Below are 26,212 nucleotides of genomic sequence, written 5' to 3'. Positions count from 1 at the left end.
TAAAGGCCAAGGGTGCTACTAAACATTTACAGTGCATAGGATGGTTTTCCACAACAGAGAATTAACTGGCTCAAAATGTCAGTGCCAGAATTTATAAATTCTGGTCTATATAAGAGGGTTCTTCCTTCTGCCATCAAGTTAGTTTCATTTCTTTATCCATAGATTCTTTTTATATCTGTCATATATTATTGTCTATATTTATTTATTCATTTATCCTGACAGGATGCATGGGTGGTCCAATGGTAGAATTTTCACCTGCCATTCATCCTGACAGGAAACACAAGTTTTCTGGATCAGAAAATAGACAAACTACTTCTCACAGAGCATGTTAGTGCCAGTTCCCCCACTTCCCCAGAGTGACATAATTAAGACCTGATGTCCTTGCACATGCACTATAGAAGAGGAACCCCAAAATTATGAATCGTAGGCTTATGTAGAGTGACTGACACTCTATTTGTCCTACCTCTGAAGATGTAGTGAGATTTTGCTGTAGAATGTAAATAATTCCTCTCTGGAGAGAGGAGGGGAGGATTTTATTTCACACTCCAAAAGGCAAATAAATGGCTTCAAGGAGAATTAACCAGAGGTCTCTATTTTTAAGGTCTCTATTCAGTTACCCTTTAATACAAGTTGCTAGCAATCTTTGCTCAGAAAGTTCTACTCATGGAGAAACATGAGAATATTTGTGAAGCATTGAACCCTGACATTATCCAGGAGTTTATTCCTTTTCTTGCCCTCCCTCATGCAATTCTCCTGGCACACTCCACCAACCATGTCTCATTAGGGGGTTAGCATTATCTTGACCTCCTTTCTCATGATACTTAAGGCATCTTGTGATGCTTAAACAGAACTATGGACTCTTGAATTTCCTTAACAAACAAAAACCATCCAAACTAAGTTTGTGACTGTATTTATTATTTTATTTATTTATGTATGTATTTATTTATTTTAAAAATTTTAATGTTTATTTTTGAGAGAGAGAGAGAGAGAGAGAGAGTGGGGGAGGGCAGAGAGAGAGGGAGACACAGAATTGAAGCAGGCTCCATGCTCTGAGCTGTTAGCACAGAGCCTGATGTGGGGCTTGAACTCATGAACCATGAGATCATGACCTGACCTGAAGTTGGACACTTAGCTGTGTGTCTGTCTGTATTTAATAGAAATCTGTGTGGCTTATTTCATTTGATCCATCAGGAAATGTAGTGAGTTTCATACATTTTGTTTTACTTCACTTTGGGCAATAGATACATCCTGAAAAGTGTGAAAAATCAATTTTGTAAATTGAATAGTATAATTGCATGAAAAGAGCACTATGTTTAATGGAAATCTATGATGAATTCTTTTATGAAGTGATTTCCAGTGTGAATAATGAATTCTCATTGCTATTCTTTTATGTTTTTGTGTAAGTTGGAATAAATTTTAAAAGTACTGTCTGTAAATATATCATAATAGTGGTGAGAGTAGGGTTTTTGTGGGATGTCATAGAATTTTTGAACCAACAGAAACAAATTATAACTTTAGAAATGGAAAAGGATTAGAAAGAGCATCATTTTTAGCAAGGTTGTTTGAATTTTCCTTCAAGTTTCATTATTTGTCTAAATATTGACGTTCAGGTCTAAAATCAACATCTGAAAATTTTGTGAACTTTAAACTGAGTGATGTCTTGGGAATCACAAAGCACATAATGGAGAAGCAGGCATGGTGTTACATGTAGAAGGGAATAAATAAGCATTAACTGAACTGAATTAAGAAAAGTATTTAGATAATTTTTCAGAGGTATAACTGGTATACCCATTTATCTCTGTTTTTGTTGATTGTCTAATTTATATGTTGGCCTACATTAAACTTTTGTCACAAGAACACTTGGAACGAAATTCAGAGACTTGTTTCTGAATTTCTTTTCATTTGTCTGTCTTGGATGCTCTTAGTTTGGTACACTGAAAATGGTTCCATATCTTGTAATAGTTTTAATTGCTTTAGAACTGATAATATTTATAATTAAAGCAAAAGCTTTCTAACTTTGGGCAACTGTGCTACTCCATTGAAGAGAATCTTACTGCCTATGCATATCATTGTTCCAATCTTGCCTTCTTTGCTACCTTATCTGTTTGATGGGGCAGGGGTTGGGGGGGAGGCCTCTGCCGCTCAGCTTCATTCAGCAGCGTGTTCTGAAGGGCCCATGTTGTGTGGAGATTTATTTAAGACGGTCTCTTTGCAAGTTGTTGGATGTTTTGGAAAAACACTAAAATACATACCTTTTAAAGATACAACCTTATGCTGTTTTGTTCCTTATATTACAGCAGTAATTTATTGCTATAGGACAGGATTCCTCTCTTAGCAATAAGCAAATAGCTATAAGGTTAATTATTTATTAAAGCACCTTAGCAGGGAAAATTTGTGTGTTCCACAGAACTCTTTGCAGTTTTGGAAATTTGAGAAGTGGAGTTTCTGATGTTTTTCTCTTTCTTGACATTCATCTGTTCATCTTTCCAAACAGATACAGAATACGCACAATTTAGGGTTCACAGGCACCTTGTATGCATTGCGTCATTTCATTCCCATTATAACCCAGTAGAATGAATATTCTTATCTCAGGGGGAAACATTACAGAGGCATTACCAGCTGGCTGCACACATTGCTATCTAGAACTGGGAAGTTCAGGAACAGCACAAAGAGCCTAGGGTGGTATCTTGGTTGCTGTTAGTGTTGGGTGTCCTCCTGGTGCAGACCTTAAAGGGGCAGAGTGGTGCATGGAGGCACCTGCAGTGGTCAGGTCCATGGTGGGTGGGGGGAGGAGAGGGGGGCAGGATTAAAAAATACCCTTGACATAAACCAAGACTGGAATAGATGTAACTGAAGCCAATATACTACAACTAACTTAGTCACAGCTGAGGCCTTCAGCTTAGGGAATCTACACAGAGAGAACAAGCTTGTTGAGTTTGGAAACATGGGGTGTGGTGTGCACTGGTGAAGGGTGAGGATTGGTAGTAGGAGATTAGTAAAGGGCCAGCTCTTATAGGGCTTGGTGAGCCAGGGTAAGTGGTCAGGATTTTGTTCCAGATGTGACAAACCTCTGGAGGCTTTAGGTAGGTCATGAAAAGTTGTGATTTTCTTAGTATCCTTATCTGTAAGGTAATAAGATATCCCATCTCAACATATATTCTATTTTTGTGAAAAATAATAATCTAGCATATAATAAATGCTCAATAAATGTATGTTTAATAATGGTAATGACCCTTTTTCTTAACAGTAACATACCAAAGAAGGTATAGAGCTAGTATCTTTGAGATTTAGAGAATGGGAAAAATATCAACTACTTTTAATTGTCTACTGTATGTCTATATTATATAATTTAAGCTGCACTTCAACTTTCTGCAGTGGAAACTAACTTTTAAAGAAGTTAAGAAACTTGCCCACCAGGTCACAGTTGGTAAGGAGAGAGCAAGAATTTCAATTTCACTATTGGTCTTTCTGACTCCAAAGTTAATGCTCTTTCCTCTATGCCATGCTGCCACATGGAAAATGCATACCCTGTATTCTCTTGATGGTCTGAGGTTGTAGCAGATGATCCCTTATCAAGGGCCTTCTGGCTTTTATTGAGCCTGGATAAACTGCTTTTATGAGCAGTTTGGCACATAAACTATAAATTACAAAATGGTCTGCAGTAATTTGTTCTGGGCATTGCCATATTTGACTAAATTATCCTATAAAGTGATATTTATAATTCTGTCCTCTACATCTTTCCATTTTATATGTAAGCATTGAGAGGAAAACCATCAAAGAAACAGAAACTGACTGATGAGAAAGTAGTGCTGAAGGCGCTGTTTAAATTCCAGATGTTATTATAATTGTTATTATCAAATGGATTACTGGGAGATGAATGCAATAATAGCAAGAACATTTCTCTAGCTACATAAACTGACGTTTTCTGCATGAAAGACAACTTTCATGAGGCATTAGAACACAGAAAATGATTGAATGAAGGGCTTTGTAGTGGAGAATTGAAACAAGGCTGGGACAGGAAGACTGTGTACTTAAGTTTCATCGATTGGAGAAGCCAACACAGACAATGATGGTCCTGCTCAGTTACTTGTGGTGCAGGTGAGATGAGCTTCCACTGCCTAGAGCTCGCTTCCACTTTTTCCTCTACCATTACCTTTTTGTGGATCTGTGAGAGCCCTTGGTGACACTAGGATTTGCTTTGTCAGTATTTGAAAGGCTATCACAATTCTGTTGTCTTCAGAGATGGAGAAATACTAACAAACAGAATAAGGCAGATGTATGTAGTTAATATGGGAAAAATTAAAGATTTGCCTTCATCAGCACCTGGCCCTCTATCATTAAATTAGTTACTATAAACTGCTTTATTTCAAATATTGCTGTTTCTTTCTGTTTGAATTATATCTTTTCAATGAAACAATTGAATTTGTTAATAATAGTAAAGCTTATTCTAAAACTCTGAAGCCTTTTAGTCATCCAGAATGTATAATACATATTATAAATATTTAACCTACATGCACAAATGTGTCTCTCCTTTCCTCTTTGTATCCATCTTTCTTTCTTCCTATGAGATTAGAGTCTGGGGTTTGGATTTAGAAGATTTTAGGTGGTTTAGGGTTTTTTGTTTTGTTTTGTTTTGTTTTGTTTTTAATGTTTTCTATATACCAAACACTCTTCTCCATTTTTCAGTAAACAATGAGAAAAAAAGCTCCCTGCCACTGTGGGGTGGAGGCCTACTCTACCAGAGTGATAGGAAATAAACTATAAACATAAGAAATATCTAAATTACATATTCTGCTAGATGATGGTTTTTACTGGGGTAAAAAGGAGAGTGAAGACTTGAAGGAGGTAAAGATAAGCTGTTGGGTATATTTAGACAGATATCTTTTGTTGTTGTTGTTCAAAATGAATATATACTAGTATCCAAGGTAAAAAAGGAAAAGTTTTGTCTACACCATAGAAAATGGATACATTCATATGACTGTGCAGAATTTTTATTTTTTTTTTAAATTTTTTAACGTTTATTGATTTTTGAGACAGAGAGACACAGAGCATGAACAGGGGTGGGTCAGAGAGAGAGAGGGAGACACAGAATATGAAACAGGCTCCAGGCTCTGAACTGTCAACACAGAGCCTGATGCGGGGCTCAAACCCACGAACCGTGGGATCATGAACTGAGCTAAAGTCAGACGCTTAACCGACGGAGCCACCCAGGCGCCCCTGTGCAGAATTATTAAAGCTGACTTTGCTGGAGGTTGTTTTTCCCTTGGTTAACTGTATACCATATTTAAATTTGTTATAATCAGGTGTTGTAACAAGGGGTGCTGTCTCCTCCACTAAAAGATGAGCGTGTTGTATTGATATCCCCCTTTTGTTCTGAGTAGTGTGAATTAACTCCGATTAAAATAAACATTAACTAGGGGCACCTGGGTGGCTGAGTCAGTTAAGCATCTGACTTTGGCTCAGCTCATGATCTTATGGCTTGTGGGTTCGAGCCCTGCATCCAGCTCTGTGCTGACAGCTCAGAGCCTGCTTTGGATTTTGTGTCTCCCTCTCTCCCTGCTCCTCGCCTGCTCATAGTCTCTCTTTCTCTCTCTCTCTCTCTCAAAAAAAAAATTAAATAAATAATTTTAAACAAGGAGCTAAAACAAAAACTCCCCATACTTTGATGGGAGAAAACAGAACCTAGAATCATGTCTCTTTAGAGCAGAATGAGTCCTTAGATATGATTGTCAAACCCATTATGTCACAGCTGGATATTCTAGTTCCAGCCAGGTGGTTGATTTGACCACTGGGGTTGGTCTGACTCTTCTGACCTGTAAAAAATAGAGACAGGATCCCACAGGGAGAACTCTAACATGCCTAGAAGACACACCCTAAAGAGCTCTTAGGTCTTCAGTGAGTAGGGCTCTCAGAAAGAACTGCAGGGGAGCCTAACATCTTAATTCTCAATACACAACTTTTTGAAAGAATGAGAATGGTTTACCCATTCCCTAGAGACTGAAACTGAGCAAACCCTTTCAACCTTTAGAGAGTTCTAAAGAGATCTAGCAAGATAATCAATGAGCTTGTAGCTCTTTTAAAAGCTCTCAGATTGAGGTCACTCACTGTCAAAGCCTCTCTGAGGGACTTACTCAGAGAACTAGACCCCTGCTCCACAAAGTCTGACCCTTGGAGCAGCAACAGCAACAGCAATATCACTTGGGAGATTGTTGAAGTATTCAATCTCAGGCTTCATTCAGACCTACTGAACAGGAATCTGTATTTTAACAAGAAATAGGTGAAATAGCTGAAGAGTAAGACTGAGATGTACTGGAATAAAAAACTTCTGCCAAAAGTGATCCTGACCAGGGCAGAGCAGCACCCCCCACCCCACCCCCTGCTTTGAACTTGACCTTTGAATCCTGAATAATGCCTGTTAGCAGCCAACCTCATTCATGTTCTGTCAAAACTAATTCTATGTTAATGAATATTAGACCATCTTGACTAATTCCTGTGTCTAATGCTCAAATTTGGTAGGGTCCTTTGGCCAGCTCCTGAATGTGTTGCCCTTAGAGGGAGGGATGGATGAGGATTCAAATGGGACAAGACAGGATGGTGCCAGTTCATCCAGACATCTTGCACTGTGGCAAAACCTTCCAATTTGCCCTCTTTCTTATGGGAAGCCCTAATGTATCAATCTCCTTTCTTTCTCCATTAGAGAACCAACCTCTTCTTAAGATGGCATTCAATTATTCATCCTGTCATACATTTGTGTAACATAATTGGAAAGATTGGATATTGTATGCTAGAGAGACCTTGTTTGAGGACAGAAAAAATATGGAAATATTCTCCTATTTGCTTCAATACATTTTTCTTCTGTATTCTGTTCCTCTCTGACCTATATTGATTCAATTTTCCAACTATTTCTGTGTCTGCCTTTTGGAGATCCAATGCTAGACCTTGTTCACTTGATCATTAATACTGTGGCCTTGCAAAGAACAACCCTGTCTGCTCTAGATTACCTGACTTCACTTGTCAGACATTATTCTTCTGGCTTTGGGCTAGGTGACAGGCCTCCGAATTTCACCACACAGGTTCCCATTCTTTGCCTCATTTGCTGGACAGCAATCCCATGAAGTAAGCATCACTATTATCTCCATTTTACAGACTTAGAAACCAAAACTCAAGAAAGAAAATTAAAGGGTTTTCTCAAGGTGATACATGTGGAGCTTATTGCTGAGGTAGACACATACTGATGATAGTTAACTCCAGAGTAAAAATTCAGAGTTTATCCTCATTTTGGATTTTTAAGTCATATCTTTTTGATACTGAACTGGGCCCTTGGGTTCTTTAAACAATAGAAACTGAGAAGTTGGTGTGCCTGAGTGGCTTAGTTGGTTAAGCATCAGACTCTTGGTTTTGGTGATTGAGCTGAGCACAGCACAGAGCCTGCTTGGGATTCTCTCTCTCTCTCTCTCTCTCTCTCTCTCTCTGCCCTCCCCACCCCTCCCCACTCATGCTCTCCCTCCCTGAAAATAAATAAATAAACTTAGAAAAAAAGTACATAGCACAATTCATGGGGTACCTGGGTGGCTCAGTCAGTTGAGTGTCTGACTCTCGACTTTGGTTCAGGTCATCATCTCAAGGTTTGTGAGTTCAAGTCCTGCATTGGGCTCTATACTGATAGTGAGGAGCCTGCTTGGTATTCTCTCTCTTCCTCTCTCTGCCCCTTCTCCACTTATACTCTCTCTCTCTCAAAATAAATAAACATTAAAAAAAAAAAAGAAATTGGTAAGAGCCCAACTGGAAGTTCCCGGCAAGGCTTTATCAGGGCTTATGCTTGAGCACATGGGAGGCAGAACAAAGAAGAGAATACTCAGGCTGACTGCCCAGAGGAAAGGTCAGGGAGCATTTTTTAAAGAAGCTTAGGTGTGAAAAAGGTGACATCTAAGCATGTAGAGGTGGGGATTTATCAGCAGTTGTTCATTTAAAGGTTATGGTTCTTCATGTGTTGCATGTCTAAATCTCCACCCTGGGCATGATTTTTAGTATTATAATGAGGGAAAAAGTTGGTGAAATGTCAGTACTGGAGTTCATCTTGGTACATACTGGTCTCGTTTTTGCCAGTCTTTGTAGTAAGCATCTTCCTTTCAGTTAGGAAAGTAATCCGTAATCCCTCCACATTCCTGCAACATATGCTAAAAAGGACAGAGACTTTTAGTTATCCTGGAATGCTGCATTTGGCCTTTAGGTTTACGGGATCCAAATCCAGGCCCTGCTCTGTCTGCATTTTAGACAGATTTTTTTGAGAAACCATAGCTACCATTATAGACCCCAAACCGGTGTCAGCCACTCTTCCAATGTTTTACATATATTAACTCATTCTGTACAACAATCTTATTAAAGAAGCACTATTAAATGTCCATTTTATAGATAAGCAGATGGGAGCACAGAAAGGCTAAGAAACCTAGAAATTACCAAAGTTGGGATATGAGCCCAGGCAATCTATCTCCATTTTACTATACTGTCTTGTAATACTATGTGGAAAGCACTTAGGAAGACACAAATATGGTGTTTTCAATTATTCATAAAGCCCTAAAGGAGGCAAAAGTTTTGTAAAGGGCAGAAAGCTTGGTTTTAGAAGGGTCAGATGCAATAACATGTTATGTTTGTACAGAGCTTTTCTCCAAAGAGATCAGTAATTCACTTCATATCCCTGCCAACCTCCTGACCTCACGCCTTTTTTCTTAATAAGGAGAAGATTAAAGGAGTCAAGAGAAAAAAAAATATTCCTCTATTTAAGTGATCAAATGAAGTGGTGATTGCAGCTGAATACTCAACTTAAAACTTCATCGTCAAATGTGAACCATCCTGAGATTAGGAGGGTTTAAATCTCTCAAGCAAATCCATGACAGGTGGATCAAGGTCCATTCTGCATCAGAGCTGATTGTAGATGGGTGTCTAATGAGCAAATGATATGTCATCCCAAGACAGGTAAAAACACCTTTGAAATATAAATTGACATTTACTTACCTCTCCAAGTCTCAGCCTTCTAAATCTATGTAATTGTATCCTTCATACTCATGTGCCAGGAAGAGGAAGAGTCTGGGAGCAGTGGAAGATTCCAGGGCTCTGTGAGATGGGCTTGTGCCTTGGGCTGCAATAGATTCGATACAAACTTGACAGCTCAGCTCCTCCCATTTGCTTTGACATGCATAGGAGAATGCCTTCAGGAAATGCACTGGAGCCTGATGCACTAATTCAGATCTTGTACTTATTAAACCACATATATGTGCTTAAAAAGTAAGCCAAGCAGGAGATATGTTCCCCAGTAAAGATGGTAAAGCACCTGGAAAATTCCCCTGGGCCACCAGTCCTGCTGATGTTCTGCTGTAGCATCTGGGGACAGAGGCGTTGTAGGGACCCAGGCAACATCCCCCAAGGAAAACTTTTCTAATTTTGACTGAGAGTCCTATGTTTGCTCAGGGTTTGGAAAAGGAGAAAGGAATTGGCGCAGGTCATCTAAGGATGATCCCAGAGTCACTCTGAGCTCCAGGCTGTGCTACTGAAGGATACGCATTAGTGCTGATCCAATTACTCAGGTGTTTTTTTTGTTTTTTTTGTTTTTTTGGGGTTTTTTTCGGCCAGTGACACTCAGTGTAGATCTGACTTTCAGTGAACTCTCTGACGCTGAAGGAAGCTGAGAGGAAAGGAAAGGAGTAGGGAAGGAGCATGGGAAATCATAGGCCAGCCCTCCTGCTACCTTTTGGGGTCCTCTGGTTCTGCTGATCCTCTCCAGATCTGGCACTTGAGGGTGCCAGTGGTCCAAACAGGTCTTCAGATGATGCCCCTAGGACATGCTCAGTACCACCAAAGCTGCTTAAGGTGAGGTGTTAACAGCCAAAGGGCTTTGCCCTTGGATTATTGGAATACAAATGGCTACTCGGTGTGTTGCTTCTTATTTGCACCATTCCTATGGGGTATATATTTATAGAACACTCAGATTTTAAAGAAATCAGGGGTTAGAGCTGGACTATGTGCACCTTAGCTGTATGAGGTACCAACTGAAACATTTCTAGTTATTCCTAACCTACTGTTAATTTTTTCTGTGTCATGTTATTCCTCTTCTGAACCCTTTGCGTGAGATAAAACAATTCTTTATTTAACACCCTTTAAAATTTCTTCATATTAGCTGTCATGAAGGCAAATATATGTTTCTTGTTCTTTGGATCTTTTTAAATTAAGAAATTTTTTTTCAGAAAAATTATTTTATTTTATTTTTGAGAGAAAGAGAGCGCGAGCAGGGGAAGGGCAGAGAGAGAGAGGGAGACAGAGTCTGAATCAGGCTCCAGGCTCAGAGCTGTTAGCACAGAACCTGACTTGGAGCTCAAACTCGTGAACTATGAAATCATTATCTGAGCTGATTTCAGACCCTTAACAGACTGAGCCACCCAGGTGCCCCTAAGTTTTTTTTTTTTTTTTTGTCTTTTTTTTTTTAACATTGATTCGTTTTTGAGAGACAGAGAGAGACAGAGCATGAGCGGGGCAGGGACAGAGAGAGACAGAGACACAGAATCAGAAGCAGGCTCCAGGCTCTGAGCTGTCAGCACAGAGCCTGATGTGGGGCTGGAACCCATGAACTGAGATCATGACCTGAGCTGAAGTTGAACACTTAACTGACAGAGCCACCCAGGCATCCCACTTGTTCTTTATATCTTGATGGGAATACAGGATATATACATATTTACCACAAAAGGCAGAAGGCATTTTGTTACCACTTGATATAAACATGTAAAATATAGCAAGACAACATACACACAAAAATGTTACCTCCTAAAATCCTTTCTCCATTTTTCTAACTAAAGCGAAGTTTCTATTAGAAATGTAAAACAAAATAAAACTGCACTGCCCCACATAGTGGCAAATATTCAGTGTAATAAATAGAACCAATATTTTAAGCTACTCGCTTCAAATAATGTTATTCACCAAAGGTTCCTTGAAGACTGATAAAGGTATGTTTAAAAGATCATTTTAATTCATTCTTTGCTTTAGGGTATCTCAATATGGCCCCTCATATTTAGGTAGTAATTGCCAGTAAGGAAACAGCTGAAACAAGCACACATACCTTTTTATATCACAAATATAAAACATGTTTTCTTTAAGGTACTAGAAATAGCAGTATCAAAATCAAAACTCAGGATATACTGCATTCTAATAAGAGGCATTTTGGTGTAAAGCTTAAGGACCTGGATTGGACCGCTGTGTATCTGTATGTTTTTGAAGAAGTCATTTATAATTGCTAAACTGTTTCATCTCCTTGAAATGAAAAAAGAATAGATTCTGGGTTATTGTGGGTATATGAAGTATATAGAAAGTGCAAACTGTATAAAGTGCTTAGCTCAGTGCCTGCCTGGTTCATGATAAACATTCAATAAAGGTGTGCTTTAATCTGAAAAGTTAGAACCTTTTCGCTTTGATTCGTGTCAGACTCAGACTGTGAATTTCACACAGGTGTTACATAATACAATTTAGTTTGGTATCACCACAAATTAGAATACATTTATTTTCTCTTATTAGCTTTGCCCATAGAATAGGTAATTTGTAAAGAGCTGTGTTACTATTTGAGTCTTCTTAGAGTAGGTCAGAAGAAGACATAATGGGGTCTAAATTGCCAGAAACTTGGGTAATGGGATTGCATCATTAGGTAACATTAGGCGTTCATAGCAAAAAGGGAAGTAGGGAGTAGAGCTACTAATCAGATGACTTCAGATAAATTATTCACTCTAGTCCAAAAGTGTCATTTCATCAAAGGTGCTAAGTCTATTCTTATAAGCAGTTTTCTAAAAAGCCATCAAGTAAGGGTGTGGGAGCTGTTTCTGCCCCTCAGAGGAGAGACCCTTTTCCCCTTCTTTCCAAAACCTGCCCTTATACAAGGGGCAACTGGTACCTGTTGGTACCTGCTCAGATTTGTCAGACACAGGGCAATATTTTTCTACTAAGGGGGGTGTGGGGAAGTGTCACCATATTAAAGGGTGAAGTACGTCTCAAAGCAGGCACTCCTTCTACCTCCTGAGGAGCCTGAGATAGGAGCTGACTTCTCAGGACTCCTAGGCTCCACCAGTCCTGTGAGTTGGCCTTCGCTTGCTGCCCTTTATCCCAGGACCCCTATGTCTCCTACAAGAAGATCCTCAGTTCCTTCTCATCCATATGACTCTTTTTACTGGGCTGTTTCCCAGACGGAGACCAAATAACACATTCTGTCTAGTGCTGGATGTTGGGGGAAAACATGGTTCTTCCTGCTGTCTCTCTTCTTGCTTTTGTTGCTGCACTGGTGTGCGTGTTTTATGTTGGATTTTCCTTAGATTGCAGAGTAAGAATCCACCCTCACATTTGTAGGTGATGTACTCACGGACTCGTTGGAGAGGTGGGGAAGAAATAAGAAACTTTATTTAGAGATTCCAATGCAAGGAATGGTCTCCATCCAGCTTTCATTAGACCATTGTTTTGAGGTATTTAATGGGCTTCATCAACATGTTAACAAAGCTGGTACTTTGTTTCCTATATGGCCTTGTATCTTTTGTTTGGCTCTCTTTCCCGTTTACTTTCAGGTATTAATAAATAGAACTATTTCATTTTTTCAGGAGTTGAAAAGTCTAGTCTTGTCTAATATCTAAGTTTCACAATCTCATGTAATCCAACTTCTCAATTCCAGGTGAGGCTTGACTCAGGCTCCAAGCTCTGCAGTGGGATGAGGAGTTCAATCTGTCTTTTTCATTCCCGCCTCTGGGACTTTCTTCCTTCCTCTAGTCAGTTCTTTCAGCCTTTTGGGGTAGGGGAGACTGGAGAAAGGATGAGACAGGTAAAGGAAGCAAAAGAGCTGTAAATAACTGAGGTGACTTCAAAAGTGTCTCTTGGCTATTAAAATGCTCTCAATTGGGGCAGGTGTCCAAATACTTTCTCTTGTGCAGTGTTTTTGTTTGTTTGTTTGTTTGTTTGGTTTTTTTTTTTTTTTTTGGTTGCTCTATTTGTAGATCTTTATTCTAGATAATGTCCCCATTGCTTGCTCCTCTTTCTAGAGATTCATCCTACCAGACTCTTCGTTGGTATCATTTTGGGGACGTTTTCTGCCTCTCGATGTGCTTTTTTTGTCAGACCTACATCTCACCCATGAGACACAAACATTTACCTTGCTGTTAGTGGTAGTGCAACTCACACCTATTCCTACCCTAGCCATCTCTTCTCTTCTCTTCAGGGGAAGCTGCGGCCATTCTCCTGACTATAGAATTTTATAGGTGACAGTCATAAGACTGTATACTCCTTCCTTAGATTTAGATGGTATTTTAGCATGTCTTCCATAAGTGATATTCCACTGATTATTGTTCAGAAACTGAGAAAACAGGAAAAGTTAAATTTAACATCTTGTTATAATTACATATAGATACATAGTATGTGGTTATTCAATGAACATTTTATTCAGGTAACACTCTTGAGCTCTTAAACTTGGATATATCCCAATTCTCCAGCAGAACTGTATATAGTTATAACCATTACCTGATTCTCAAAAAATGGACACTCACTGACATGGTCATAAATCATATGAGAGATAATTAGAATTCAGTAAGGGTAACTACTTTTTGTCAGTTTATTCAAAAGAGCCTGGAGTTTGAATAGTAGAGATTAACATACCTATAGATTAGAGTCTAAATAGCATATTCTTCCCCAGCTACATGGTTACAGTTTGAACTGCACACATGGCATAACTAATCAAAATGTATGTTCTTTGCCTGTAATGCTTCATTAATTGTTAGTTGTTTCAGGTATTTGCACAAGGAGGGGTTCCTGGGGCTGTAAGAAAATGGAGGTTCTGACAACTGTTTAATAAATTAACAGTCAAAAATATAAAAATTTTCAAACTGAGGGCATAATTTATTAACTTTCACCCAGTTTTTTCAGGCCTTCCCTGGGCAGTAAAAGCAATTTATCAAACCTGTTTTCTTTTTTTTTTTTTTTTAAATTTTTTTTTTCAACGTTTTTATTTATTTTTGGGACAGAGAGAGACAGAGCATGAACGGGGGAGGGGCAGAGAGAGAGGGAGACACAGAATCGGAAACAGGCTCCAGGCTCTGAGCCATCAGCCCAGAGCCTGACGCAGGGCTCGAACTCACGGACCACGAGATCGTGACCTGGCTGAAGTCGGACGCTTAACCGACTGCGCCACCCAGGCGCCCCTCAAACCTGTTTTCCAGAGAAATTGAAATCTCCCTCCACAACGGTGGCTGGCTAATCTAAGTGAAAATTGTTTTAAAACAAATACATTTAGAAATGCACTAAGGGGATACTTGAGGAAGCATGGTATAACCAGGAGTAGTTCAGAAAATTCAAGATGGGAGCTTAATTTTTATTAACTAATTTTTTTCTTTCAAGATGCTATTCACTCGTAGAGGGGAAACACTTCACTTTACACTCTAATATTTCCATAAATTTTATTGGAGTTCTTTCCTCAGGTCATGTCATAAAAGAATATTTAATAGGTTTTATGACTCTGGCCTTCTGGGTCCTCCTATATTTCAAGAGTTACAAGGTAATATGAAGGATTTCTTTCTTATTTACTTCTTTTAGGGAAAGATGGATAGATGTACACATTCTAGAGCTGGTTTATCATAAAGAGTAAACATTGACTCCTTTTATTTCCCTCTTTTATGCTTAAACTTTTGAAGCAGTCTTGCAATTGTCAGGAATTGTCATTTTCAGGAAAGGCAATGGCTGTGCATGAAAGATTAAACTGACTTCCTGAGGAGCCTGTTTCTAAGATCTGGAGATAAGCAGAATTTCTAGAAATGAGGATGTTTGGATTGCTTCCCTAATAATTTAAGATATATAGAAACTCACTGGAGAGTTTGCCAATACTTGATGGATTATAATGCTTTTTGTTGTTTGGAGGTATGTACATTTTGTATGTGTCTAAGAATCAAAGGATCCTTTGACCTAAGTGTCAAAACAACGAGGGCTGGTTTTTCCACTGCAATGGAGGTAGCAAGTACAGTAAAACCTTGGTTTGTGAGCATATTTCATTCCGGAAATATGCTTGTAATCTAAAGCACTTGTATATCAAAGTGAATTTCAAGAACCATTGGCTCAGTTGTAATTGTGTGACATTACACATCAGGTACTACTCATATTGCAAGACATTGCTCATTTATCAAATTAAAATTTATTAGAAATGTTTGCTTGTCTTGCGTAACACTCGCAGAACAAATTACTTGCAATCCAAGGCTTTAATGTAATTTGGTATGATATATATGAGACTTTCATTGGTGAAGAACAAAATTGAGTTATTGACATGTTGTGTAATTTTAGTTATAAACAAAACAACCCCAACAACATCTCCTTGATAATTTCAGGGTGGGCATAACTGTCAGGATCAGGAGAATGAGAATGGATTGATTCTCTATAATTGTAATCGTTATACTGTTGGAAAAGTCTTGTTGCTATTGAGGACAATTGATTATTATAGGGTTCTGTCTGGATATATTTCAGGAGAAATATGTTTCCAAACCTGATTTGGTTATAAGTTTATGCCTGCCTTCAATTTGAGAGTTTACTTTGAGGTAACCTCAGGGGAGATGTCTGTTCTAGGAAGCAGCTTTCTGGAGGTTGCCTTATGCCCAAATTGGGACTTATGTTTGTACATGTCGACTGGCCCATGCACAAAAGAAGCACACAATGTTATTTTTTGAAATGTAACAGTTGGTGCCATTATTAATTTATTGCATTTCAGCTCCAAATTTACTCTTTAATATATGCCCTGAGATAATAGAAAGGATTCTTTTAGCCATCTCTCTTTCACAGTAAGCATGATATTAACTTTTCTCAGTAAAGGGCTCTGGAGGGGCATTGCAGGGAAGGGGGTCTCCTGCTGTAGCAAATGGAAGTGGGGGTGGGCAGTCTTAGTGATGTCAGAGTGCAACCATCTGGTGGCTCTCCATCCCAGCCATGGGCTCTGTATCCTCAGCCGCCTTTCAGACTTTGTCTGGTGGTAACCTTTCTATACCCCTGTTGAAATGGGAACTGGTATCCCAAAGGCTTCCTGCCTGCACCAGTGTCCAAAGGCCTCTGAACTCCATGGGCTCCCAGATTCCCTTTGAAACCTGGAGGGTCTCACCCCTTTTGCATGCCCACGTCCCTGGTGCTGATCATCTGTTCTGTTCCTCCATTCTGGAGGAAAACTTGCCCATGAGACTGCAAACTAGCTCCAGGCTGTTTTCTGCTCTTTGGGCTGAAATATACCTTTTTCAATGAGGAATGAACCCCAGACTTGGGAAGGGGACCCCTCCTTCCAAGTTTGTTCTTTAGGTATTTTCCCTCAGCTCTAGAGTACCAAATAGAGTTTCCTTGTATTTTTAAAGTCACTCTTTTATCATAGTTTATTCTTTATATTAATCTTTCTCTGTTTAACACACCCTGTAGTTCTATCTCCACTATACATCATATCTCAATTGTTCCCATGGGCATTAAAAAAGTGACTTCTAGGTAGCATCTGAATTGAAATGGGGGACACTTTTATGGAAGCCAGCATAGTATACTGAGTACAGTGTATTTTGGGCTAACAGATGTTTCATGTTGTGGTGATACTAGAAATGGCCTGTAGGTGAGTGCTCGTGAGACCATCCTGTGGGGTTGATGCCTCCCTGAGTGTGTCTGGTAGGGAAGGCTAATGGAGTTTGAAAGGCAATAGATGGGACCATATGACAAGTATGAGTGATAAAAGACAAGAGAGTTATTCATTCAAAAAAATTTTTTAATTTTTAATGTTCATTTATTTTTAAGAGAGAATGAAAGAGAGAGAGAGAGAGAGTTGGGGAAGGGCAGAGAGAGAGGGAGACACAGAATCTGAAGGAGGCTTCAGGCTCTGAGCAATCAGCACAGAGCCCTACATGGGGCTCGGATTCACAGACTGTGAGATCATGACCTGACCTGAAGTTGGACACTTAACAAACTGACCCATCCAGGTGCCCCTTCACTCAAAAAATTTTTACAGAGTGCCTAGTGTGTGCCAGCTACTGTCCTAGGAATTGAAGGCACAGCAGAGGAAAAAACAACATAAAAATCCTTGCATTTTTTTAACTTTGTTCTTTTCTTTACATTATCTTCGCCTACTTGACACTTGAAGTTAGTGCTTCCTACTTTGAGCTGGCTAATCTTATAATCAGTAGAATAAATAATTTCATATAATGTGGTTACAGAGGTACTTGATGTGTGTGTATGTTGGGGGAGGGTGGAAAAATCAGTTATATGCCAATAGCCGTGTTTAAGATAAATTTAAGTAAAAACATCTTACTTTTGGCCAAACCTCTCAGGGTGATTTTACTGCCTGCAAGTTATTAGCAACAGGTGAATGGAAAATTAAACCTAGGTGGTGTATGAAATTGGCTTTGAATTTCTCATTAATTAAGAGTGCTCAGTGACCTGGTTGTTCTAATTACATTGGTTGGGAAATTTGATCATCAGTCAAATGAAAACATGCAGCTATACCATTCTCTTAAGAAACCCAAACGAGACTTGGTGTGGTTATGAAAGAATCAATGCTATGATTACCTCTTGCCCACAGGAGGCTCAGTGGGGCAAGACTTTACTTCTTCAATTCTTGTAATATTTTCTTTCAGGTATTTTTATTCCATCCATTTGAGCTCTGCTTTGAAGGGTATAAGAGGGACTAAATCTGTTGACAGTGGTTTGATGATAGGACATTTTAACAGGGTATTTTAAGATGGTTAAATGTTTATTTTACTTCCAATCAACAATTTGTTCATCTGCTTTCACTAAAGATAATCATTGCTTTTTTTTTAACAAAGAAACTGATGAGAGAATTCTTTTGTTTGTAATCCAAATGGTCTAAGGTAGAGAGAAATTGATGTTTTAAACTTAATTTTTTAAGTTTATTTATTTGTTTTGAGAGGGAGAGAGTGATCATGAATGGGGGAGGGGCAGAGAGAGGGAGAGAGAGAGAATCCCAAGCGGGCTATGTGCTGACAGTGCAATGCTGATCTCGAAGCCACGAAATGAAATCAGGAGCTGGATGCTTAACTGATTGAGCCATCAAGGAGCCCCACAAACATCATTTCTTTATTATCACATCCCCTGTGTGTTCACATTCTCCAGGCAGGTGTGAGCCCACACTACACTTTTGTCCTTTTTCTTTACACTTTTCCCAAAATAGGAAGCAAGAGGGTGGCCAGTGGAGGAGGAAATCCTCTCTGGATACTATGATGTGATAGGAAACAGAGATGCAAAGTTCTTTTTTTTTTTTTTTTTTCTGTTACTGCAACTTTTTCTGTAGATAAATCTCAGCTGAAAAAATTATGTCTTTTTGAATAAAGTTTATGAAATTTAACTGTGCCTAATGCTTGGGGAAATACTTGCTCCTCCTTAAATAAGGTGATGATAGTTAAAATCATGTTCAAGTTTTATGGTACACGCATTAAAATACTATTTCCTTGAACTGATCTTTTCATGTTTAAATTTCATCATTAGAGTTTAATTCAAAAATCTCTATTTAAGTGATACTATAGAGATAGCAAATTAAAATGTGTGTAGCATTTAAATGCATTATTTCATTGACATTATTCCAATAAAGTAATTATAAGGGTCTTAAACTCTGGAATCATTAAGAATCTGACTAATAGGCCTAGTGTGTTTTATTTCATTGTAAGGATAACTTTAAAAAATCTAAGAATATTTTCAAAAATAATTTTATTAAGACTTTTAATGTATGCCGGTTAGAACCACAATCGTTCATGGTAATATTGTCTTCCATTTATAAATTCCTTTTATTAGGCACCAAGTGGAGACCTTGACATACTATATAGGCTCAGTAAAGAGAAAGCTACTATTATCACTTTTTCAAATGACAGTCTTGTGTGCAGAATCAGGAAGTGTACATGCATGCAATGCAGTTTTTCAGAGAGTAGAATAGGATATCTGTTCTTTTGGAATAGCAGGCTGAAAGGATCAGGGCCAGAGGAGAATTCCTATTTTATTGAGATAAAATAGTATGGAGAAAAGGGGACTCATGCTAGAGATTTTGATTCTAATTTCTGCTTTGCTACTAACCTACTATGTGAACCCAAGAAAGTCAATTAACATCTCTGAGCCTTTGTTCCATCATTTATAAAATGAAGGGATTGAATTAGGTGCCCTCTAAAATGCTTCCAGCCATCAAATGTGATTCCATCTCTTTGGGGGATTTAGTTTTCATGTCTGTGAGATTATTATTAGCCTAGTACAAAGCAAGAGAAAGGCATGTTTAAGCAATTTGCTGGCCTCAGATTTTGTAGTCAAATTAGTCATATTCCAAGGTTCTGCAATTTTTATACATTGACATAGAAGACCATGCTTCACAGGTCTGATATTCAAAGAAGCAGCAAAACAGTATAATCTGTTTCTCCAGGGATTGGGTAAGGAAATCTGGTGATTCGGGTAGTTCATCTTGGCTTTTGCTGAAAAGCAATTGTATCCAGGAGCTTTAAAAAAGCTGTTCTGGGGGTGCCTGGGTGACTCAGTCAGTTAAGCATCTGACTCTTGATTTCGGTTCAGTTCATGATCTCACACTTATGATATTGAGCCCCACGTCAGACTCTGTGTTGACAGCATGGAGGCTGCTTGGGATTCTCTCTCTCTCTCTCTCTGCCCTCACCCACTCATTCTCTCTCTCTCTCAAAATAAATAAACTTAAAACTATTTAAAAAGCTGTTCTTAATAAGTTTAAATGTGAGGGAAATGTAATGGAAACAGCAATGAGAGGATGTCTTCTTGGGTCAAGTTCAATAAGCACATACTGAGCTTCTATTAAAGGTCTACAACCTCTTATTTATAAAGCTTAAATAAAAAAAAAAAAAACTCTTAAGAAACCTGAGTTCATTTAGTTGTAAAACATTACCTGAATGGATATGAGGCTATGTGCATTTTTTATTTATCCCATTTAGTGTAAGTATTCATTTCTCTCCCTGAAGAAACTGATGCATTCAGCTTTGAGGTGCCACCCCAGAACCTGCTAGAAATGCTCTGTAAGGTGTGATGTGTGGCCTCTAATACCATTCTTAGTGCTGAAAGTTTTGAATTCCCAAACTTATCTGTTTGTATGGGTTTGGGTAAAGGATCTTGGACATGTATGTGACAAGGATGAAGGTGGTTGGTAGGATGGCTGGAGAGGAACTGGGTGAAATTCAAAGGTAAATGAATTGATGAAGTCATCATTATCAGAGTTCCCAGACATACTCATCAATACAAAGTGGTGTATTTTATAGAAGATATATGGATAAAATTTAAAGACACTTGCTAAGGGAGTAATTTTTTTCTGGTAGAATTTCAGGTTGTATCACAGAAGAGGGAACATTTCAAGTGGGTCTTGAAGGATGACTAGGTATTTCTCACAGAGAAAAAGCATTCTAAAAAAGAGGGGCACCTGGGTGGCTCAGTCAATTAAGCATCCAACCTCTGTCCAGGTCATCATCTCACAGTTCGTGGTTTGAGCCCTGTGGTGGGCTCTGTGCTGACAGCTCAGAGCCTGGAGCCTGCTTTGAACTCTGTGTCTCCCTCTCTCTCTTCCCCTCCCCCACTCATGCTCTTTCTCTCTCTGTCTCAAAAATAAATAAACATTAAAAAAAATTTAAACAGAAAAAAATAGAGACATGTACATTCATGGTGTATTGGGAGCCCCAAGACTTCTCTGGCTGAGTTAGAGAACCCATGGAGAAGAATGTCTGAAAATGAGATTGAGATTATTCAGTATTTTGTATGCCATGCTAATAAACATATATCAATCCCCATTTAGGTTGTATTGCTCAGAGTTGGCCCTAAAAAGGGTATTCATGTGTAAATGCTTTGTTAAAGAAGCACACCCAGGAAGATCTATAAGGGAGTAGGGCAGCAGGAAAGGGAAAAACGAGAAGACAAGTAGGGGGAGTAATTTCTTTTTTTTAGGCAAAGTGCTAGAGATGGCTTTAGCTTGATCCTGAAGTGGGGTAATATAATGGAAAGTAAGCCCTTAATGGTATAATGGAAAGTACTCCTTTATGTACATTTCAGTCATTGAGTAAGGGCCATGATGCATGGACAGAAGGGGTTGGTGATGTAAATTTCCAGGCACTTCATCTGTCCCTGCCTGGGTTCTACCAAAAGCAAGTGTTAAGTGCTGACTGAAGGGTCAGAGGTGGGTGAAGTGCACTAAAGTGGTGGCTAGAGATCTAAGGAGAGGGGTAGGGTGCCAACATTTTCTGCCATGGTACCATTTGGTGACCTCTTATTGCATCTCAGGCTATATGCTGAGTACTTCAAACAATCATCCCATTTAATTCTCATAACAATTCCATAAGATATGTCATATTTTCCATTTTATAGATGAGAATGTGAAGCTTGGAAGGTCCCCTGGGCATTCTAGTTAATGGAGTTCTGTGCTTAGAACCAAGTTCTTTTTAGTCCTAAATTCCCAGTGCGTGGCAGGATTCCTTAGATCCTTATGACTTCCCACCTACTCCTACTTTCCTCTTGAGCAACTCTAATAATCTGTTTTATATACTGCTTCTTTGCAAACCCTTTTTTCTGAAGTAATTGTTCCAAAGTCTAAAAAGTTTCCAAATTGCAGCATATAGTAGATAGCCAACAAAAGTTTTTATGAGATTTGTGATGAAACACTTCTGAAAAAGTACTCTCTCATTTTGTTTGGGTTTCAGTTCCTTTTTTTTTTTTTTTTTTTTAAGAAATAAGAGACTTTATTTATTTATTTATTTATTTATTTTTTTTTTGAGAGAGAGAACATGAGTAAGCATAGGGGAGGAGCAGAGAGAAAGAGAGACAGAATATTAAGAGAAGGGGCTTGATCCCATGACCATGACCTGAGCCAAAATCAGGAGTTAGACACTCAACTGACTGGGCCACCCAGGCACTCCTGGATTTCAGTTCTAATTGATGTATTCAATGGATCCTTAATAAAGTTTTGTTTTAATTTTAGAGAGAGAGAGAGTGAGCATGAGCAGGGGAGAGGGGCAGAGAGAGAGGGAGAGAGAGGCTTAAGCAGACTCCATGCCCAACAAGGGGCTGGATCCCATGACCCGAGGATCATGACCTGAGCCAAAATCAAGAGTCAGAGGCTCAACTGACTGTACCACCTAGGCATCCCCTGAATAAGGTTTTAATATTCCAATAGAGCAGAATAGTCTCTCTTACTTAAGTTTGACTTAACTGAAGAATATTAAGTTAGGACTGATGCTTATTTTGTTGTGGCTATGTTTTTTTTTTCTTTTTAATTTGGAATGCCTTCAGAAATTTTTAGAAACTACATTAAGTTTTCAATGGTTAATAAATGCAATTAGTTGATACATGTAATTCCTGATAATTCTGAATTGTATCCATTCCATCTCAAATTAGATATATCCTAATTCTGTTCATTTCTGGTAGTTAAAAAACATCATTTTGAGTAGTTCTAAGCAGTTCTAGGCCAGAACTGATGCCTCAAAGAAATTATAAGTACAATCTATATGAGAGGTAAATGTGTACATGTATTAAAGTTACTAGGAATATTTCTTCCTCTCTCCCCATCTCTCTCACCAACATAGGTATCAAGGAGGTCAATTTTGTTTGTTCATTCGTTTAACGAATATTTGCTACATATCTATTACATGTGAGGCAGCAAACAAAACAGTCAAGATTTCTCTTCTTATAGAATTTACAATCAAAAGAGAGCAGAATAAGTTATTATGATTATGTCTTATAGTAGTTGTTGCAAATAAAGGAAACAAAACAAATTTTAGACCCTCAGAGTATGGAAAATTTGATTTGAGAGTATGGAAAAAAAGTTGTTTCTCTAGGAATTAGTCATTTTATATTACATGTTTAGCTGCAAAGCAAATAAATCTTCTCAGAATTGAACTCAACAAATATATGTGGAATATCTACTATATGCCAAGCACTGCTAGCAATGTTCAAATGAAAGGCAGTAATTTCTTTGTTGGCTACAATGAGTATGGTAGACTCTAACCCTGTGAAAAATATATTCATGTGAATGATGATCTCTTAAAATTCCAATAACTGCCAGAAATGAAATTCAAAGATGAGCCTTCAAAATAGAACAAATACTCATAAACACTGTAAATAGCACAATTAAGATTTTGTTACATTATTATGGAATGAGTTTTTTTTCTTAATTAGATATACTTGGGGAAGAACATTGACATTTAGTGACTTCTCTATTCATGTGCAGTTACTCCTGTTATTATTTCAGAAATATTCTATTGTCTGTAGGAAACGAGTTACCAGTATTGCAAGCTTCCACTTTAAATACTTTCAACCTTTTGCTCAGTTTTATTCCATCCCATCTCTTCCACTTGGTGAGAAGAGAAGCTTTTCTGTCTTTTCATGTTGTGTTTTATCAGTCATATCAATACTGATGAGCCAAGAGAAAATAAGTGTTACTAAAAAAAAATGTTTCTGTGTGTTTCTCTTAGACTGCCTTCCATATTCATTGCAGCATCTGAATGTTTGACTGGGAAAATCATGAGGCCCCTGCCAGGTCTCTTGCACTAGCTTTATCATGACACTCTAAGGAGGAACTTGGTTTTCAAACAAGTGAATGGTAGGTATGAAGTATTTTCTCTACATGTGTTCAACAGAAAGGAATATGGGCTTGAAATATATTCATAGAGCCTATTTCATCTTTTCCTACCTCTCCAAAAAAGAGAAGGGTTTCCATTTTTGTTCACGCTGCCATTACCTTCCCTGTCCCATTTATCTTGGGCTCCCCCTGCCCTCTCCGTCATGTTATGCTGGGTAATCCTGGATTCTCTTGCAGTTTGGCACTGTCAACCCAGATATTGGATTTGTATTCTCTTCACTTTAAGCCAATCCCTTCTTAAAGGGTCAAATAAAATTTACCTCTTCTTAATTTTTTTTGCCAGTTCTAGGGCACAGGTCTCTAACCTCCATGAGTATTTTTATGGCCAAAACCAGTGTTAACATTTTCTCCAAACTTTTTCATGTATGTTAGTTTAGTTCTTCCAATTATTCAAGAGCAGGTACTATTTTATTGTTTTGATGTATGTGTCACAGTGCTGAGTACTCCCTCTTCTGTTTTACATAATTCTGTGTGAGTTCATTCAACCACTGAAAAAAATTCTTTACCTAGTTTGCAGTTGGGTGCTATCTAAGGCACCAAAAATGCTACAAAACATAAGGCTATTCCTGCTTTCTAGGGTTTCATAATCTAGACAAGAAAAGAAACATGAAAATGTATGTAACAAGAGTGACATCAGAGATGCATTGTTCATTCACTTATTCATTACTAAGTAGTTTTCAGTTGGTAAGGAACATATTCATAGCCCCTGAAGACATTGGGCTCATTGTCTATGTGTCAGGGAGAGTCAGAGTGTCAGAAGGACTGCGGAGGAGCCAAAGAGAAGAAAGGTTCTCTCTCTCTCTCTCTCTCTCTCTTTTTCTCTCTGTCTCTTTCTCTCTGAATGACAAGAAAAACAAGACATAAGGAAACAAGATGATGAGTAACTACGAAAGTGACTGAGTTCTATTTTCTCCACAAAAATCTGAGAGGCTGTTGCTATGGAAATATCTTTTATATATTGGCAGATAAAAGATTGTGTGTTATCTGCTGTCTCCCAGAAAGTCAATGAACAAACTTTTAGGCCGGGTAACTAGAGGTGTGGAGAATAAAATAAGAAACAGAGACCATCACCACCACCACCACCATCTCCACCACTACAATCACCATTACTACCACTGTCATCATCACCATCACCACCACCACCATCACCCCCATGCCCACCACCATTACCACTGTCACCTTCACCATCACCACTGTCGTAGACTCTAAGTCTAAAGTTCTCTCTTGATAAGAAGAGAGCGGGACACAGGATTAAAATGCGAGAGATGGCTAATGTCTGGGAGAAGACAAGAGCCCCGAATAAGGGTCCTTGCCCCATATTTATTAATATCAGAATGTTTACAAACGTGATGGGCATGCACAGAGACAATGAACTGGTGAACATTAACTCATGGGCATGAGAGAAAAGGGGGTTTTGAAGATATAGGTGTTTGGGGTTTAGGTCAATATAAAACAAAATCCTGGCTCCTGGCAGATGGGCAGATGGTTGTTAACAGCATATAAGAGGCGCCTTGTCTGTTTATCTTAGCTAGCCTAGGGGATAAGACAGAACAAATAACCTCAGGGTTAACAAGGCACCTTTTCTTTTGCTAATCACCTCCACTCTGGGCAGCAGCATCTACAGCTCAGTGGTTTATAGCCCTATTTACCGGTTTACCTAACTTGGTCCTTCCCTCCTATGAAAGCAGCTTTATGCTATAGTACTAAATTGGGGGGCACTTTTGCCCTGAATGCCTAATCTTTCCTACCTCATATACCTTTGTACTGGGGGCCTTTGCCCCCCTGTCTATTCTGGGCCTTTGCCCCTCCCTCTCTATTCTGGGGGCTCTAGCCCCCCCCTATTTTATTCTGGGGCCTTTGCCAGGCAACTTCATTCTGGGGGTCTACTTCATTCTTAGGGTCTCATCTTGCTCTACTTCATTCTGGGGGTCTTATCTTGTTCACCCAAGTCTGGGTGAGAACACCCTATAGCTTTTAATTCTTTATGCCTTGTTAACCCATTGGTATAAGCCCAGGGAATTTCTAAGCTTATTCCCCACACACCACCACCACCACAACAAGGTATCTTTAAGACTCAGCCTCTGCATTGGACACCTTAGAATATTGTATTGCTGAAATTGGAAGAACAAAGCTCGACATTCTCACATACCAGCGGAAGAAAAGTTATCTCTATTCCTTCACTTTCCATGTGCTCTATTCTCAATGAAAATTGGCTTCTGTCTCCACCAGTTTCCAGAAATCGTTTTTTTAAAAGGCAAGCAGCTGCCAAATGAGCATTTTCAGTATACATACTATTCGACTTCTCTGTTGAATTTGATTCCGCTGATCTCTTTTGTTGTTAGACTATCAGTTTCAAAACTTGAATTCTGTAATACTGGGGTGTTTTGTATTTCTCTTCTATACTCTTAATCTTCTTTTTGTCTGTCTTCCTAGAGTACATTTTTTATCTTCAACTAATATGTCCCCTCCATCTATGTACTTTCCTTGGCTGATCTCATCAGGCCCCATGGTTTTAACCATCTATATGCTTATTTCTGGCAAATCCTTCTTATGTCTAGATTCTTCACC

The 26,212-nt window shown here is 38.7% G+C and overlaps 1 long non-coding RNA gene across 1 annotated transcript in view; it reads left to right on the top strand.

Annotated features, from left to right (window-relative positions):
- Nucleotides 1–26,212, top strand: part of LOC147581038 (uncharacterized) — a 397,405-nt gene that overhangs the window by 291,441 nt on the left and 79,752 nt on the right. Inside the window, exon 5 of the long non-coding RNA XR_015251333.1 lies at nucleotides 23,478–23,605. This is a non-coding gene — a long non-coding RNA (uncharacterized LOC147581038). The remainder of the gene's footprint in view (nucleotides 1–23,477; nucleotides 23,606–26,212) is intronic.

The sequence above is a fragment of the Puma concolor genome, chromosome B2 (genome assembly GCF_028749965.1).
Source record: "Puma concolor isolate L17-30 chromosome B2, mPumCon1.1.hap2, whole genome shotgun sequence".
Classification (NCBI taxonomy): Eukaryota; Metazoa; Chordata; class Mammalia; order Carnivora; family Felidae; genus Puma; species Puma concolor.
This window is presented reverse-complemented; position numbering and strand designations above follow the sequence as displayed.